This window comes from Eleutherodactylus coqui, chromosome 6, assembly GCF_035609145.1.
Source record: "Eleutherodactylus coqui strain aEleCoq1 chromosome 6, aEleCoq1.hap1, whole genome shotgun sequence".
Classification (NCBI taxonomy): Eukaryota; Metazoa; Chordata; class Amphibia; order Anura; family Eleutherodactylidae; genus Eleutherodactylus; species Eleutherodactylus coqui.
In genome coordinates, this window is record NC_089842.1 from 78,540,635 (window position 1) to 78,558,843 (window position 18,209).

General features: G+C 42.8%; 1 protein-coding gene across 13 annotated transcripts in view; it reads left to right on the forward strand.

Moving 5' to 3' along the window:
• Window positions 1–18,209, forward strand: part of LOC136632264 (protein CEPU-1-like) — a 659,300-nt gene that overhangs the window by 501,708 nt on the left and 139,383 nt on the right. The gene's annotated exons all lie outside the window — the stretch shown is intronic.

Consider the following 18,209-nt stretch of genomic DNA (forward strand, 5'->3'; position numbering starts at 1 on the left):
TGTAGACGTTCATTTTTACTTCAGGGGTTTTAGCAAAAAAATATTTTGTTTACCATTTATTAATTACAACCGTATTTTACATTAGTCCCTCTATTTTTACAGAATCAATCATAATTAATTGGATAGACTAACATAATCATATCACTTGTCAATAATTTACAGTTAGTGACTGCCTGCAGCCTGGAATATGTGGACATCTCCAAATGCTGAGTTTCCTCCCTCGAGAGGTTTCGCTGGGCCTTTACTGCCTTCAGTTGCTGCTTGTTTGAGAATCTTCCTACTTTTATTTTTATCTTAAATGTGGAATTTTCTCTTTAAACATGCTCAGATTGGTGGAATACAATAAAAGCAGCCATGCTCCCATCCCAGTCTTCAGCCACTCCTTTTCTCATTCCACCGATGGCCGCTCGCCCCTTTACTTCAGGCTGCAGTAGGGATGACATCCTGACAACAGGGTAAGTGACGGCAGCAGCTAACGACCAGCTGAAGTGAGCTGCCTATTGGCTGCAGGCTGTCGCGTGTCCCTTGTGTTAGTGATCTCATTGCTGGCTCTCCAGTAGTGAAGACCAACAGGTCACTGGGGGAGCACTTCTTATATTTTATTCCACCCCTCTGGGTCTGTTTTAAAAAAAAATTTCCTTGCTGGATAACCGCTTTAGGTGGGTAAGTGAAAAGTATGTTCAATCAGGCGGAGGTCAAATGCCTGCCTCAGTCACTGAAGAACTATCAATTTATCTGCCTTAGGCAGAATTCAGAGGAGAGTATAAAACCCCTTAAATATGTGTTGCTTCCCCAAAGCCATTTTTTTTTCTTCCGTGCGCTGTTCTGTACAACATCTGTATGCGTCCACATGTCCCTTGTTTTTTTTTGTTTTTTTTAACTGTATGTTGTTCCTATTTTTCACAAAAAAATGAGAACCCAATCCAACTTCATTTTTTCTGTACCTCTTAGGCCTCTTTCACACAGGCGACAGCAATATCGCTGCAAATCGCAACCATCTCGCAGCTGTGTTCCCACGATTTGTGTGTGACATCGCTGTGTTTTTGATGGGATGGCTGTGATTGGTTCATCAAGCGCTGCATTGATTGGCTGAGCCACGGCACTCGAAAACCAATCAGAGCTGGCGCTTCCAGGAGGTGGGATTTATGAACCCTCTAACCGGGAAGTGGCAGCTGAAGACTGCATACATGTGTATCGGGGCTTCAGGAGGAGAAGTGCGGCAGAGCGGACAGCACCTATTAGGTAATGCACTAGTAATTATTAGGAAATTATAGTACTTGTGTTTCTGGTGGCGCAATGCACCACACAGCTCTGCTACATGCATGTCACACACACAGCACTGCTACCTACTTTGTTCATCCCATACAACAGGGATCAGAAGCAGCACAGCACTAGAGATGAATGACTTGTGATGATGTCACCATCATGCTCTGCCCCTGATCACATCACGGTGACCTCATCAAAGGTCCTGCATCCTTGTGCAGAAGATTACTGCCTGACAGCAGCGGTGTGTGTGCAGGACCTGTGATTATGTCAAAGTCATGTGATCAGGGGCGGAGCATGTAAGTCACTCACGAGCGAATGGACAGGTTATCATTAGTAGTTTGATTTTTTTTTTTTTATGCAACTTATTTTAGGGGAAACAGTAGAAATTCCTACTGTTAAGCTGGGTTCCCACTGGGCATAAGTGCCGTGGAATTTATGTGCTGACATTCTGCACGGAAATTCCGCCCACGGCTTTTTATCCCGGGATAAAGCAGCCAAGTGGCCGAGATTTGCAGAAATCTCGTCCACATACTACGGCCAATCCGTTGCAGCCAAGCTGAAATTGACAGGCCGCATGGAATTCAAAGCCACGGCATGTCAATTCTTTCCCCATTACCGTGGCGGCCTCTCTATGGGGAGAGATGGCTGCAGCAGAATGCAGGCGGCCAAAGAAAACGAGTTTTCTCCCACAGAAATCTCTTGGTATTTCTCTGCGGTCGTTTCGCGAGATTTCCGCGGGATTTCAGTCCCGTGTTAACCCAGCCTTAAAGTTCCATAGCACTGTGCGAAAACCGCGATTTCGCACTATGCAATACAAAACAAGGGTCCATAAGGAAACGTGGGCTGCAAAACATTGCAAATAGCGGCAATATTCAGCAATCTGCAAAACATCACTAATGTGAAGCTACCCATAAAAAAGCATGGGCTTCACATACATGTGATTTGTAGCACTGCCGCATAGCGAGACAATTGTGCGATTTGGTCACCGTGTGAAAGCGGCCTCAGCCACAGATCTGTGAAACATGTATGTGTGAGTGTGTATATATATATATATATATATATATATATATATATATATATATATACACGCACAGTATATGTGTGTATATATATGTATATATATATATATATATATATATATATATATATATATATATATATATATATATATACAGCTGAAAGCCCTCACTGACTGACTCACTGACTGACTCACTGACTGACTCACTGACTGACTCACTGACTGACTCACTGACTCGCCAAAAGTTCTCCAACTTCCCAATGTCGTAGAAGCATGAAATTTGGCACAAGCATAGATTATCTCCAAAATGAGGAAAAGAAATTGGGTCCCAACTCGATTATTCAATTCTAGCGCAAAAGAATTGGCGTCGAAATTTAACATACATAATCTAAATCACTCACTTCCCAATGTCATAGAAACGTGAAATTTGGCAGGAGCATTGATTATGTCATAAAAAGGAAAAGCTAATGGGTCCCAACTCGATTATTCAATTCTATGCGCAAAAGAATTAGCGTCCAAATTTTACGTGCGGAATGTAATTTTCTCACTTTCCGGTGTCATAGAAACGGGAAATTTGGCACGAGCATTGATTATGTCATAAATAGGAAAAGCTAATGGGTCCCAACTCGATTATTCAATTCTAGCGCAAAAGAATTGGCGTTGAAATTTTACGTGCGGAATGTAATTTTCTCACTTTCCGGTGTCATAGAAACAGGAAATTCGGCACGAGCATTGATTATGTCATAAATAGGAAAAGCTAATGGGTCCCAACTCCATTATTCAATTCTATGCGCAAAAGAATTAGCGTCCAAATTTTACGTACATAATCTAAATCTCTCACTTCCCAATGTCATAGAAACATGAAATTTGGCACAAGCATTGATTGTGTCATAAATATGAAAAGTTAATAGGTCCCAACTCGATTATTCAATTCTAAGCACAAAAGAATTAGTGTCCAAATTTTATGTACGTAATCTAATTCTCTCACTTCCTGATGTCATTTTATATGAAGGAAACGTTGCATGGTTACCTCCACGTGGTGTTTCCTGGGTAACGCAGAGAACTATGCAAAATGGTGAACATATGTTTTTCCTCAGTATCTCTAAAGTAACCACGACTTCATAAGATTTTCCGTTTGAACACCAGATAAACACCAGTACCAAATTAACTCGGGCGAAGCTGGGTATATCAGCTAGTGTGTATGTATATATGTATATATATATATATATATATATATATTGTGAGGGATTATATATATAAAGCTGAAAGCCCTCACTGACTCACTGACTGGCCAAAAGTTCTCCAACTTCCTGATATCGTAGAAACATGAATTTTGGCACGAGCATAGATTATCTCCAAAATAGGAAAAGAAATTGGGTCCCAACTCGATTATTCAATTCTAGCGCAAAAGAATTGGCGTTGAAATTTAACGTACATAATCTAAATCTCTCACTTCCCAATGTCATAGAAACTTAAAACTTGGCACGGGCATTGGATATATCATAAATAGGAAATGTTAATAGGTCCCAACTTGATTATTCAATTCTATGCGCAAAAGAATTAGCGTCCAAATTTTACGTACGGAATCTAATTTTCTCACTTTCCGGTGTCATAGAAAAGGAAAATTTGGCACGAGCATTGATTATGTCATAAATAGGAAAAGCTAATGGGTCCCAACTCGATTATTCAATTCTATGCGCAAAAGAATTAGCGTCCAAATTTTACGTGCGGAATGTAATTTTCTCACTTTCCGGTGTCATAGAAACGGGAAATTTGGCACGAGCATTGATTATGTCATAAATAGGGAAAGCTAATGGGTCCCAACTCCATTATTCAATTCTATGCGCAAAAGAATTAGCGTCAAAATTTTACGTACGGAATGTATTTTTCTCACTTTCCAATGTCATAGAAACGTGAAATTTGGCACGAGCATTGATTATGTCATAAATAGGAAAAGCTTATGGGTCCCAACTTGATTCAATTCTATGCGCAAAAGAATAGGCGTCAAAATTTTACGTACGGAATGTAATTTTCTCACATAGAAACGTGAAATTTGGCACGAGCATTGATTATGTCATAAATAGGAAAAGCTAATGGGTCCCAACTCGATTATTCAATTCTATGCGCAAAAGAATCAGCGTCCAAATTTTACATACGGAATGTAATTTTCTCACTTTCCGGTCTCATAGAAACGTGAAATTTGGCACGAGCATTGATTATGTCATAAATAGGAAAAGTTAATGGGTCCCAACTCGAATATTCAAGTCTAGCGCAAAAGAATTAGCGTCCAAATTTTACGTACGGTATGTAATTTTCTCACTTTCCGGTGTCATAGAAACATGAAATTTGGCACGAGCATTGATTATGTCATAAATAGGAAAAGCTAATGGGTCCCACCTCGATTGTTCAATTCTAAGCGCAAAAGAATTAGCGTCCACATTTTACGTATGGAATCTAATTCTCTCACTTCCTGATGTCATTTTATATAAAGGAAACGTCGCATGGTTACCTCAATGTGGTGTTTTCTGAGTAACACAGAGAACTATGCAAAATGGTGAACATATGTTTTTCCGGTATCTCTAAAGTAACCACGACTTCATAAGATTTCCGTGTGAACACCAGATAAACACCAGTACCAAATTAACTTGGGCGAAGCCGGGTATATCAGCTAGTATCTATATATATATATAAAGCTGAAAGCCCTCACTGACTCACTCACTGACTGACTGACTCGCCAAAAGTTCTCCAAGTTCCCGATGTCGTAGAAACATGAAATTTGGCGCAAGCATAGATTATCTCCAAAATAGGAAAAGAAATTGGGTCCCAACTCGATTATTCAATTCTAGCGCAAAAGAATTGGCGTCGAAATTTAACGTACATAATCTAAATCACTCACTTCCCAATGTCATAGAAACGGGAAATTTGGCACGAGCATTGATTATGTCATAAATAGGAAAAGTTAATAGGTCCCAACTCGATTATTCAATTCTATGCGCAAAAGAATTGGCGTCAAACTTTTACGTACATAATCTAAATCTCTCACTTCCCAATGTCATAGAAACGTCAAATTTGGCAGGAGCATTGATTATGTCATGAAAAGGAAAAGCTAATGGGTCCCAACTCGATTATTCAATTCTATGCGCAAAAGAATTAGCGTCCAAATTTTACGTGCGGAATGTAATTTTCTCACTTTCCGGTGTCATAGAAACGTGAAATTTGGCACAAGCATTGATTATGTCATAAGGTAGGAAAAGCTAATGGGTCCCAACTCGATTATTCAATTCTATGCGCAAAAGAATTAGCGTCCAAATTTTACGTGCGGAATGTAATTTCTTCACTTTCCGGTGTCATAAAAACAGGAAATTTGGCACGAGCATTGATTATGTCATAAATAGGAAAAGCTAAGGGGTCCCAACTCGATTATTCAATTCTATGCGCAAAAGAATTAGCGTCCAAATTTTACGTACGGAATCTAATTTTCTCACATTCCGGTGTCATAGAAACGGGAAATTTGGCACGAGCATTGGTTATGTCATAAGTAGGAAAAGCTAATGGGTCCCAACTCCTTTATTCAATTCTATGCGCAAAAGAATTAGCGTCCAAATTTTACGTGCGGAATGTAATTTTCTCACTTTCCGATGTCATAGAAACAGGAAATTTGGCACGAGCATTGATTATGTCATAAATAGTAAAAGCTAATGGGTCCCAACTCCATTATTCAATTCTATGCGCAAAAGAATTAGCGTCCAAATTTTACGTACGGAATCTAATTTTCTCACTTTCCGGTGTCATAGAAACGGGAAATTTGGCACGAGCATTGATTATGTCATAAATAGGAAAAGCTAATGGGTCCCAACTCCATTATTCAATTCTATGCGCAAAAGAATTAGCGTCCAAATTTTACGTACATAATCTAAATCTCTCACTTCCCAATGTCATAGAAACATGAAATTTGGCACAAGCATTGATTGTGTCATAAATATGAAAAGTTAATAGGTCCCAACTCGATTATTCAATTCTAAGCACAAAAGAATTAGTGTCCAAATTTTATGTACCTAATTCTCTCACTTCCTGATGTCATTTTATATAATGGAAACGTCGCATGGTTACCTCCCGTGGTGTTTCCTGGGTAACGCAGAGAACTATGCAAAATGGTGAACATATGTTTTTCCTCAGTATCTCTAAAGTAACCACGACTTCATAAGATTTTCCGTGTGAACACCAGATAAACACCAGTACCAAATTAACTCGGGCGAAGCTGGGTATATCAGCTAGTGTGTATATATATATATATATATATATATATATATATATATATATATTGTGAGGGATTAGCGTTTAGGGGCAGTAGCAGCGTGGGCATCCGCGGCCAGAGACAGTGACACCGGGCAACAACGTTCTTTAGTCCAGGCTTTGCCTGGGTTTATTGCAGCAGAAACATAACCAAAAACGGAAATAAACACCTGCTCGTCTGAGCTCTTACTATACATATGCTGGTTCCTGACTACTCCCTGTCAGAATGCTTCTCGCTTGCTGTACACAGCCAGTCCAGTCCTCAGACCTGTGGAGGTCTCACCACACCCTCCTGGGTGTTGAGGTTAGGGGCGTCACCCTGTCAACCTCGCCTTTTGTCTCTCTCAGCCCACCCGCTGGGCTAGCCGGGCTCCTTGCTCTGCAGAGCCCTCTCTCTGGCTCTCAGCCAGACGCTCTCTCTGGCTCTCAGCCAGATGCTCACTCTGTCCTGCAGGCCCAGGCTCTATAAGGCCTGGTACCAGCCCCACCTGGTACATGGGAGTGGCCATCCCACCCTTCACTTTGACCACTCCCGGAAAGCCGGCCCGGACTATGTGGCTTGGAGCCACTTACAAAAACTACAACGTGTCAGTAACATAGCGTTACTGACACAGAAATGCTGGCTTCCTCCACCGAGCCCAGGCCGCTCGGTGGCACGTATCCACCCTCCAGCATTTTATCAGTCACTGTCTCACTATATATATATATATATATATATATATATATATATATGTATGTGTGTGTGTGTGTGTGTGTATGTATGTATATATAGTGTGTGTGTATATGTATAAATACATATATGTATACTATTACCATCTACTAGGGCCGATTTCGAGTAAGGCCATTAGATTAGCCAAAATTTTGTCTCTAGTAGCATTGGTCGCCTCTAATAACACCGGCGTGTTCTGGCTCACACGACCTTGCTGCTGAACCCATATGCTCGGTGCCGCCTCCTCCTACTGCTAATGCAACCCACCCTTCTCCATCATCGGCGACAGGTAATACACTAGTACTGTACAATTGCACTCCAATGTAACAGCACAGAGAACACAGTGATAACGCTGAGGACAGATAATGATGTCACCTGCAGTCCTATGTAACACCACAGAGAACACAATGATAACACTGAGGACAGATGATGTACTGTAGTACAGCAGATGTCACATGCATTCCTATGTAACACCACAGAGAACACAGTGATAATGCTGAGGACAGATAATGCACTGTAGTACAGCAGATGTCATTTGCAGTCCTATGTAATACCACAGAGAACAGAGTGATAACGCTGGGGACACATGATGTACTGTGGTACAGCAGATGTCAACTGCAGCCCCATGTAACCGCACAGAGAACACTGTGATAATGCCAAGGACAGATGATATACTGTAGTACAACAGAGGTCACCTGCAGTACTATGTAACACCACATATAACACAGTGATAATGCAGAGGACAGATGATGTACTGTAGTACAAAAGACCTCACCTGCAGTCCTATGTACAGCACAGAGAACATAGTGATAACGCGGAGGAAGATGGTGATGTCACCTGCAGTCCTATGTAACACCACAGAGAACACAGTGATAATGCTGAGAACAGATAATGTAGTAGATGTGACCTGCAGTTCTATGTAACACCACAGATAACACACAGTAACATGTTCAAGAACATGTTAAATGTTCAGTTATTCTTTACAGTAGTCTTTTATATTTGGTTATTGTGTTTGGTATTAAAGACCGTATTTATTCTCCATTATATGTGGTTTGGTGTTTTTTGGAATGTCTAGAACGAATTTATTGGATTTACAGTGATTCCTATGGAAATAATAAACACCTCGGGTAACCACGATTTTAGGTAAAACCAATTGCTTTCGGGCGGCTTCCCAACATTGGTAGAGGTTTTACTGTATGTGCGTATAATATATAATTATAATATAAATGTTATATTGGTGTGTTTAACCCCTTCCCGCTCCAGGGCGTAAGTTTATGTCCTGGGAGCGGGGTGCTTCCCGCAAAAGGGTGTAAAGTTACGTCCTGGGGATAGCGTGAGATCACATATGATTTCGCACTATCCCGCAGCGGGAGCCGGCTGTCAGTCACAGCCGGCGTCCTGCTGCCACAGCGGGGGGGGCATCAGTAATGCGCCCCCCGCTGTTAACCCCTTCCCTGTCACGATCTAAGAAGATCGCGGCAGGGAAAGAGTTCACAGAGGGAGCGCGCTCCCTCTGTGTCTTCAGCCGGTTCTCGTGATGTTATCGCGAGAGCCCGGCCTGTCGCCATGGCAACACTGGCGTCCTGTAGTGCCAATGCCTATGATCGCTCTATAAGCGATAAGGCATGGCAGGGCAATAGCCCTGCCATGCCTTATCACAGCGATCAGCAGTACTGTGGTGAAAGTCCCCCAGGGGGACACAAGTTTTGTGAAAAAAAGATTTAAAAAAATGAATAAAAAAAAAATGTAACAAAAAAGTAAAAAAAAACATTTTTTTATGCTTTTTCTCATGTTAGCATAAAAAAAGGTTGCAAAAAATTTAAACCCCACATATTTGGTATTGTCGCGTCCGTAACGACGCGTACAATAAGCTGCACATGTTTTTGAGTGTGCACAGAAAAAAGCTAATTTTTAGCATTTTGTCTCCCTTAAAACGCAATAAAAGTGATCAAAAAAGCCGTATGTACCCCAAAATGGTACCAATAAAAACTACAGCTTGACTCGCAAATAATAAGCCCTCACAGAGCTCCGTACATAAAAAAATGTAAAAGTTACAGGACTTTGAATGCAGCGATAGAGAAAAAAAAATTCCAAAAAAAGGGATTTCATTGCTGAAATGTGAAAAAAGCTAAAAAAATGTAACAATTTTGGTATCGTTGTAACCGTACCGACCCGCAGAAAAAATGGATTGTGTTATTTATGCTGCATGATTAACGCTGTAAAAAAAAAAAAAAATCTATGGCAGAATTGATGCGTTTTCTCTCCCTGCTATCATAAAAGAAATAAAAGTTTTACAATATAGTCAAATGTACCCAAAATTGACATCGATAAAAACTACAGTTCGCCACGCAAAAAACAAGCCCTTATACGGCCGCGTCAACGGAAAAATAAAAAAGTTATGGCTTTTAATAAATGGAGAAGAAAATCCGCCAAAAATCATTGCGTCCTTAAAGGGGTTGTCCCGCGCCGAAACGGGTTTTTTTTTTTTTCAACCCCCCCCCCCGTTCGGCGCGAGACAACCCCGATGCAGGGAGGTAAAGAAAGCTCACCGGAGCGCTTACCTGAATCCCCGCGCTCCGGTGACTTCTCTACTCACCGCTGAAGATGGCCTCTTCCTCCGTGGACCGCAGGGCTTCTGTGCGGTCCACTGCCGATTCCAGCCTCCTGATTGGCTGGAATCGGCACGTGACGGGGCGGAGCTACACGGAGCTACACGGAGCCCCATAGAAGACTGCAGAAGACCCGGACTGCGCAAGCGCGGCTAATTTGGCCATCGGAGGGCGAAAATTAGTCGGCACCATGGAGACGAGGACGCCAGCAACGGAACAGGTAAGTATAAAACTTTTTATAACTTCTGCATGGCTCATAATTAATGCACAATGTACATTACAAAGTGCATTATTATGGCCATGCAGAAGTGTACAGACCCACTTGCTGCCTCGGGACAACCCCTTTAAGCCCAAAATAGGCCATGTCATTAAGGGGTTAATATAGATGTATGTATGTGCACACATGGCAGCTGGCAGTGTTCTATTTTAGTCGTCCATATGCGCTCTCATGGTATTCCTTGTACTTTGTACACGTGGTAGCAGGAGGTGTCCTGGTCGTATGGGGTTATTGCTTGGTGTTAATGTGCTGAAGAACCATAGGTTATTGATTATACTTAATCTCCAACTATCTATCTATCTCTCTCTATCTCTCTCTATCTATCTCTCTATCTATCTCTCTATCTATCTATCTATCTATCTAGGTGTGATCCCATCTGCCTTCAGTATTGGCTGCAATTGTGCACTGATTATAATGATGGAAATGTTGCTCCGAGCTCCATATACCAGTGATGGTTGTGTGCATGAGCTGCTGTGCTCCATGTGGCACATCCATGTACTACTGTCACTAGATTGTAGTCTCATGCACAGTGGTGCATTAAGTAGCTCATAGGACTTGGGCTGGTACACAAAAGTGGGCACTCACTTTTCCCCACCACCTCCCTGCCGCACCAAGTGTATAGTCACTACCACCCCTCTCCACTAGGATTTGATGACTGAATGTTACTATTTTCCTTGTTACAGGACTGTCCTCCTACACACTGACAGTGTCCAGTTATCGCTTACAGTATTAAACCGTGTAGGTACACAACCTCTTTAAAAGAAGAATGATAACACCCAGTCGTTAATTAGGCATTGGCAAAGAACTTGCAGAGTCCATCTCTTTTCCTTCTCCATCTGTTCCAGACCGCCATGATGTTTTTTAACAATTGCAGAGTTTTCTGCTGAGAAATCTTTGGCCCCTCTCTTCTGGCCCTCCATATAGCAGCAAAGATAAATTCAGACTCCAGACCAGATATTTAAATTCAGACCACGGAATACACAAATGCACTAAATAAATACCCCATGTGCCATAATAGCCTCCATACTCTTACACGCTCTCCTCTTCTTTGAAGCCTACATATTGCTTTCCCTAGTGGTTTCAGAACCTGCATAGGCATGGTCAAGTAATCTTGTCGTTGCTGGTCCTTCCACAGTAACAGGACCTGCTCCCCCATGGATATGACCGTCACATATTTCTGGCAGGGATGTTTGGTAAGAAAACACGAGAAAACCTTAATCTGCATCAAATGTTCTGGTAGCCATGGTACCGCCGAGAGCATAATGCCCCAAGTATTCGCCCATGGTCTAAGCCAAGACTGTTCATGTGTATAGTTGCCACTTGTTTTAGTTTAGTCTCTGGTTGTCTTTGTCTATGTTGCTCTTGGTCTTATGACTTGTAGCGGAGATCCCGTCCCCCTGGCTGTGCTGTGGGGGTGGGACATATTCACACTGTGCATTCCCGTTGTGTTGTTATTCTTCAAGATTGAATTCGCGTTCATGCAGATACTATTAAACCCAGCTAATCACTGGGTCCGGGCACCTTCTCTGAGGTTTCCTTCCCTGTTTTCCATGTTTCCGCCGTTCTGTTTCTTGTCTTTTGTCTCAGAGGTGAACCTCCGCCTTCAGGGGTCTCCTGACACTTTGTCACTGAGAACTTGTCTTCTGTCATCCTTATCAGAAACTTCTGACTTTTTCCCTGTGTCTTTCTGATGGCACTTGGGCTACATGTAGGATTAATGGGGATTCCCAAATCAATATGAAACATAGTAGTTTTTCCACCCTTTCTCTTGCCAACAGTCTCATCTCCACAGTAGGGTCCAATCATTTTTCACTAATTCACATGGGCGGAATTTAGAGTGAATTTGCACATAACAGATTTGTTGCACAAGTTTCTGCAATAAGGCCCATTTATACACAACGATTGTCGCTCAAAAGACATCTTTAGAGCGATAATCGTGTGCATTTACACGGCAAGATGATCGCTCAAAATTTGCTCAAACTGCAGTTGGAGTAACAGATTTGAGCGTTCACTTTGCATAAGTGTGTAAATGAAGGCTCAGGCTGTATGCAGAAGACAAGTGAGGCCGCTATCATGGAGGTACAAGAGTGTTCAGTATTAATTACAGGGGAAGCAAAGCGGCATTAATTATGAGGGCAAAAATTGGGCAATTCTTCTTGTCAGCATTATGGAGGCAAAAAGGGGGCACGTTTTCTCTGTAGAAGGCACTAAAAACAGAACTTACTCCAAAAGGCCTAATTACTACCAGGGGCACTATGGATTGTGTAGAGGTGTGGGAGGGTATGCATTCAGTTTTGAAGAACTGAACCCTGTATATGATGGACTAGACACCTGCCTTGCTCTAATGTTAAATTTCCTCTAGTCTGGGAATTTTGGGGCTGTCTTCACTTGTGGAAGATGACCTAGAAGTTTTATGTAGACCCCTAGTTCTCTGCTCTAGACAGCATTAGAGCCATGGCCCTTGGAAGGCGCTCTACTCCCTTTGCTGCACCCTTGCCTCAGTGCCTGGAGGTTCAGGCTTGTCAGTGACTTTCCTCACTCAGCATCATCAATTTGCTTCCTAGATAATGTCATTGAATTCATTACATTTTGTTGGTGATCTTGCAGCGAGGGACATGGTGGAGGTGGTGGCAGCGACTGCACTCATTCATCACCTGAACCCTTACTTCTCAATTATTCAGAATCTTGTATCTAAAGTCATTTTCTAAACAAATATCCCTAATGTCTCCTCCCTGCCGTACATCCGCATTTTCCTTCTTGCTGTCTTCTGTGACAAGCTGGAAAATGTGCCAGTTTGTCCCGAGCTGCAGGTAAAACACTCAATACACTTTGTATGAAATACACAAATGCTTCAAATTAGTAACGTACACAGCATGGGCCAAATTTATTGTGCTTTAGGGGCCGTTTGCAACGGATGTGGTCACAGATTTGGTGCAGAACTGCATTGGATTTCACCCTTTGAATTCAAATAAAAGGGGGTGAAATCGGCTGCAGATCTGCACCAAAATCCACAGCAAATCAGCTACGTGTGAACGCACCCTTAGATACTTTTTGCCAACTTCAGCACTTTTTAAAGATTTCTACGGAAAGGTGTGTGGCTAAGAGGAGTCTTAAACCACTTTCACACCTGTGCTAAGGGCTCCAATTAAGTGTCTATTTTCGGAGCAGGAAAGGGTAAGCCCTACGGAATAGATCTGTCCTTCTACTCACCTTAAGGCCTTCTTCACAGGGGCGACACGGCATTGCTGCGAGAAAATCGCAGCGATATTGTATCGCTGGTCCGTGCTATATCGCTGCATCTTCTCGCAGCAATACCGCGATTTTGTAGTTCTACAGAGTCGCGTGACTATGTAGCACCACATGCGAGGATTTTCAGGGAGTCATAAAATATAAGCCCTTCCCCGAAAATAAGCCCTAGCTGAAGAAGAAAAAAAAATACACATACATCACCTCTCCCGCGCTGTCAGCCCAGCCGCATCTTATCCTTGGGTCCCTGGTGCTGATCATCACCTTCTCCTCTGCCCGGGAATTCAAAAATCCCGCCTCCTGTGAGCGCTGGCTTTGATTGGCTGACGCTTAGCCAATCACAGCCAGCGCTCGATGAATGGCTGTGATTGGTTTAATCATCGAGCGCTGGCTGTGATTGGCTAAGTGTCAGCCAATCACAGCCAGCGCTTCTAGGAGGCGGGGATTTTTGAATCCCCGGCCAGAGGAGAAGATGATCAGTGCCAGGGACACAAGGAAAAGATGCGGCCGGGCTGACAGCGGGAGAGGTAATGCATGTGTGTTTTTTTAATTTTTTTCTCTTCTTCAGCTAGGGCTTATTTTTGGGGAAGGGCTTATATTTCAAGCCTCCCCCGAAAATCCTTGCATGTGGTGCTACAAAGTCGCGCGACTTTGTAGCACCACACGTGACTTTGTAGCGCTACAAAATCGCGGTATTGCCGCGAGAAGGCGCAGTGATATCGCACGGACCAGCGATGCAATATCGCTGCGATTTTTCTCGCGGTAATGCCATGCCGCCCATGTGAAGGAGGCCTAAACCCCAACTACAGGCAGTGCAGCAATGCTCCTAGTGCTGCACGGAGTAAAATACCCCCTTCTGACTGATACCAAATCCTCCTCTGGTGGGATGACAGTCCAAGAACACCATTCCTGGACTCGTCAACAAACACAGCAAATGATGATATCTTTGCAACAACTGTTCACCAGCTCCTAATTTACACACTAGGGGGCTCTGTGGGTACAAATGGCATAAACAATACAATACCATCTCCGCATTACAATGACATTACAATATAGTAACATTTCTTAACACAGGTGAATATGGGTGATTGCAGATCACCCTCTTTATACCTGCCGTGTTCTTTCCATTTAATAAATAGAATACCAAGACTACAGTAAAGACTGGTATCTTTGACTTGTATCTCTTCTGCTTGTTTGAAGAATGACTATTTGTTACGTTGAGTCTTATAAGCTAAGCTTATGGGCTCCAAGTAACTGGCACATTCCCTTGGCAGAGGTAGTCGTGCTGCTTTATACAGACCCTAAATAAAATGTACACTCAGGGCAGCATAATGGTGGCATTAGTGGTTGTCATTCTCTCACGTTCCAACAAGGTCATAAGTGTCCAAACGGGATGATGACTGGGGGGGGGGATATTACCGAGGAGTGTAGTTTTATATGAAACTTTACATTTTGCATTCCCACTGTGCTCTGTTATATTCATCCATGTAGTTGATTTATTGGTCATCTGTCCCACGCCATCCTCTAGCTGAACTCGCTGAGAATGGCGGATGTTTTTCTACATGGTCAGCTGGACTCTTGGAGTTGTTTCTTCTATCCGCTTGGTTGTACAAACACATCGGCAGATGGGAGCTTGGTGGTCCCGGTGCCCTCAACTCATTTGGAAAGTTGTCACCGGAAAATGTTGCCAGCCATAAGAATTGGCAATCGCTGTGGAAAACAAAATGACTAGGGAACTGAGCTCGACCCGGAGGTGTTTACATGCGCCATTGTTGCATGGTTTTAATTGAGTATTGCACATGTGATTAACCTTGTGTAACTATTGCTGGAAAACACATTTGCATCGGGTTGAATTCCACGTATTCTCCTAATAATGGAGCGGAGAGAAGTCTAGAATCCTGTGTCCGCGCCGCTTCTCTTCAGTAACACGTGTAGAAGAAAAAGATGAAAGACTGAAGTCAAAGAAGAAAAAGGTCCTATCGGGGTGCATTTACACGGAGCGGCGCACCCCTGCAACTTGAATTCAATTGGAAGGGTGAAATTTGCTGCAGATCTGCACCACAATTTGCATCTACGTGTGAACGGACCGTTAGGCTGATTTCACACGCAGGAGGTTCTCTGATTTGGAAACAATCCACAGTTTTATGGTACTAAAAATACTAGCCATGGTACAAAAAGGGGTGTGGATTAACACAAAGTGGGATTTGATCCTATATTGGCACATAGTCCCCATGCTAAATATATATGTAACTTCTATCTCAGTAGATAAACTGTATAATATCTGCTCTTTCTAGAGGTTGCCGAGGCTTTACTGGCACCGACATCCCAGTATAAATACAAGCATCAATGCCACCATAACTCAGGTGGTGGCATCGATGCTTGCCGTATGGTGGTCAGAACATTGCTGCCTCCTAGATATGTAGTGTCCGTCAGGCTATTGGACCATCAGATCTGTCGTGGGAGTAAGCGAAGATTGATTTGGTCTTTTGTCCCGTTTTTCTTTCCTTAAAAGGAATGTATCTTTTTTTTTTTTTTTTTACTAATTAAATCCAGACAGTGAGACATTTTCCATTTGAATCTGCTCTTATTTTCTGATTGTAGGCTTTTTTATTCTATTGTCTGTTCATGACATTGGGGCAGCCACCTTGCCTGAGCTGCAGAGATATGCTTTACTGCCGCTTTTAGAGACTCTTTACAGCAGCCTCATTGGACATTCACATAATGGAGAGGAGCTCACACATTGACTTCATTCTCTAGGGAGGGGGAGGAGGTGAGCTGTGGCCATCACCTATGAATGGTGGATTTTGCACTATTTATAGGGTGATCCCTCATGGTACAGTGGCTTCAGGATACCATATTTTCAACATACAGTACAATGCTGTTTCCCAGACTATTGTAATTTAAAACCAGATTCAACATGCAGTACTGCAGACAGTCCAGGTCTTCTGGTTGGGTGATGCTTTGCACGTTGTTGGGAAATCCAAGCAGCTCTTTCTGACTGTAAGTGTGCTTTTACACAGAACTGATCTTCTGTGAATGTAGACTTGCTCAAATCCCACCTGTCTTCATATAATTTCAGTCAGACCCAGTGATGATGAAATCAGGTCTCAAAGTTTGCACAGTACTGTGTTTTGATGGACTACTCTATCTATAGGTGTTGCCTCTCACTGTAATCCTGCATGTGATGATAATGAGATGACTGCTGAAATGTTTTCTCCACAGAACAAGAAGTGGCAGGCAATTATTAGGCTTAGTAGTAAGTGTGAAAATTTCAGAATTTTTTTTAGTTTTTTTGTTTTTTAAATGTTAGAAAATTCAAGTTAAAAAAAAAATCTTTAAAAATGTTTAACATTGGTTTTTTTTGCCTTCCTCTGGATCAACAACACAGGAGGATAGACAGGCTGGACTAGATGGACATTGTCTTCATTCCGCCTTACAAACTATGTTACTATGTATGTTAGCATAAAAGCATGATTTCTGCAATAGTACAGTGAGAAAGTTTGACAGCCGCTTCCAGGCCTATAGAATCATCAGACATCTGCATGTCAGCAAGGAAACTGCCCATCTGACATTATAGAAGGTCTATGGCTGACCTAAGGGCAGAGACAGAAGATCAAGAGAAAGAAAAGGACCATGACTGTGGACAGGGAGGGTAAATGTGTTCACTGCAGTCTAAGTGTGCTGGGCATGGCTCCTCAGGAGCTGAATCCTGTGCCTTTAGGTAGAAAATGATATACCTAAAACTCATGGCAGTTGCATCTTAAGGCGTCTCATCCTGATTGCATGCTTCCAAGGGGTTAAATGCTGCGTCTTGCAGTAGTTGAGTGAAGATCAGTAAGTCCATCTCACTCTTTTCCTACAAATGGTGCCTAGATGCGCATCCATTCATGGGACCTGCGGCTGCTCGACATTTTGCCAAGATGCACTGTATGTACGCAGCTCTTCCGAATGTCACTAATGGCTGACTCTGCATACATCAGAGCTTGAGGCTGTACTGTTGATGGACAGTCTTGGTTTGGAGCCTTTTTTACTCCAGGTCGCTCATGGTCTCAGGTGTTTCTCTGTGCTCTTTTTGTAGCAACAGAATGACAGCGCTGAATCCAAGCAACCGGTCAGCAAAAAACCCCCAAAAGCTTCAGCCCTATCTGAAGACATAGCTAATCTTTATGCACAGTGCAGAGCCGGAGGGGGCTGAAGTGAATGGACACAGCCGGCTTCCAGCCTCATTACCGGATTACTTTCTAGCTAAAAGTGTCTCTCCGGGGAGAGCGCGTTAACAGCTCGAGTGCATGCGGTGGAATGTCTCTGTGGCAGCCTGTCCTATATCTGTCCCACATTTCTTGGAGGTGTTAGAGCTGCTTCTGTATTTTCAGTCTTGCCAACCGTCTGTGCTACAAAAAGAGATCTTTCCGCAGGCAGTTCTTAAGGGTGTGAATCCAGCAAGGAAAGCATGGCTGCTCCCTCGGGCTTGCCACCCAGGGAAATGTGAAGACATGAATATTAAAATAGTCAGAACTGCTGGGTTAACCCGTTCGGCGGGGCAGAGATAAGCCAATGCGTTTCCCACATACCTGCGGCTTAATTATCTAGGGAGAGTGATGAAAGATGTTTTGAAGATGTGAGAATAAAACAACCTTAATTTACTGCTTGAAAAATTCACACAGGTTACATCCAAGAACGGTAATGGTGCAACCACCTGTGGTGAGCTATAGACGTGGCAGCCTAGTGATGGTACAGTCACATGGGATATGCTATTGAAGTGGCAGCCGGGCGATGGTGGAGCCACCTGTG